Source organism: Pteronotus mesoamericanus, unplaced genomic scaffold, assembly GCF_021234165.1.
Source record: "Pteronotus mesoamericanus isolate MK-2021 breed Mesoamerican mustached bat unplaced genomic scaffold, CSHL_Meso_final contig_22, whole genome shotgun sequence".
NCBI lineage: Eukaryota > Metazoa > Chordata > Mammalia > Chiroptera > Mormoopidae > Pteronotus > Pteronotus mesoamericanus.
Window position 1 is genome coordinate 1,886,385 of NW_026555090.1, and position 1,940 is coordinate 1,888,324.

Below are 1,940 nucleotides of genomic sequence, written 5' to 3' on the forward strand. Positions count from 1 at the left end.
GGGCTCAAATGTTGGAAAAATTTTAGTTTCAGGTAATAGCTAATAGGCTTAGTAATCAATGCATGTAGGAAGCTATTGTTTCAGGAACTGAAGATGTGACCCACCTTGACTCCAGCAGACCACAAGCCGTTCCACCTTTGTGCCCCGGGAGGACCGCAAGCCATCAAGATGGCATCTGAGCCACTGTGCTCCAGGGTGAGATGTCCACCACCCCGGGCACAGATAAAGACCACTGCCCCGGGGCACAGATGAAAGAATGCTGCAGCTTTTTACCTGATTAACTTTTCCCCTGAATTCCACACCCCTTACCTCCACTTTCCTTCTCCTTATAAAAAGGGTTGGTTTAAAAGGAATTTAAGACGGTCTCTTAGGGTAGAAACCCGCCGTCTTCTACGCCGGCCCTCTGAGTGAAGCGCCCGTAAGGATTCAATCCGTGTCTCTGCTTGTTGGGTCTGGTAGGCGACAGGCAGCCCGGGCACCGGCTTTTCGGGTCCCAGCCCCGGTGTTTCCGCCCTCATCCGCCGCCCACGGACCCCCAGCCTGCTCCTTGGCTGTCAGTCCCCGCTTGCCCTCGCCGTAGTCAGACTCGAGCCCAGTGTCTCTCACCCACAGGGGTGCCTATACCTGTCGAAATGGTCCCCCCTTGGATAAGCTTCCTTACTGTGTCACTGAATCGTTTGTTCTTCAACAGCTTCTGACCTTTCAGTCCTCATTGCACTCCAACACTTGACCTCTTACAATGTCAAGCGATTTTCAAAAGGGGGTAACTGTGGCCAGTGTGATTCAAAACTGACTCAGGCCCTGGCAGGTGTGGCTCAGTGCATTGGGGGCTGGTCTGCAAACCAAAAGGCCCCCCCATTCAATTTGCAGTCGGGGCACATGCCTGGGTTACAGGACAGGCCCCCCGTTGAGGGGCGTGCAAGAGGCAGCCGATTGATGTATTCCTCACACATCGGTGTTTCTCTCCCTCTCTTCCTCCTTTCCCCTCTCTCTAAATAAATAAGTAACATCTTTAAAAAAAACCCCAAAAACCCTGATTCAGAAAATTCCTGGGAAAGACTGTGAGAAAGTAGGAATCGGTAGAAGTCAGAGAAGAAGCACTGCTACTTCCAGGAGCGTCACACGCTACAACGTATAGACTCAGAATGACTTTGCCTAGTGACTCCCCTCCTTCTCCAGCTCCCCTGTGTCCCCACCCCCCACCCCTCACTGTGGGGCTTTGTAATTTAGAGTATCGAGCAGGAAGTCAATGGACCCTGAGAAAGAAGATACCTACTAAGGGCGTCTGTTGGCTAACTGGGCTCAAATTTAAAAAAACAAAGCCTAGCAACCATTTCTACACAGGGGCTTCGCCCACAAACCGCGCTTTCCGGAGAAGCCTGCACTGAACTACCTCCTTCTGCGTCGAACCGCCTGCCCTCACTGTGTCCCTGCCTCCTTAGCCAGCCGGTATAAAGGAGCTCCTGGGGTCCTGTTTGAACCAATAGGACTGAGGCTTTCCCCATCCAGCGGAGCTGCACAGCTCTGTCTTCACCGACCAATCAGGCTAGCTCCATTGGACCAATAAAACTGCGGATTTGGAGTTTTTATTTGCGTGAGAATGGACCAATCAGGGAACTTCTGTCAATATAAGCCATTTCTCCTCTGGCTCTGGGAGCCCAATTTCCCTTTCCACTGAAGACTTCATTTCCCCGGCTGAGCTGAAACACCAAAGACGTCTTCCCAAACAGAGAGGAGCAGAGAGCTGCCTCGTAGCTGTGCCCGTTGCAGCGCTGTGCTGTATTTGAGCTCTTTTGCACTGAATAAAGTGTCCTTCTTCACCGCACGCCACGCTGGATTCCTGTTACCATTGAGTTGGTGCCAAGGACCACTGGATGACAATTGTAAAGACAAGCATGAATTAAAAATAATAGGTTTAATTCTCACAGTTTAAAATAAGC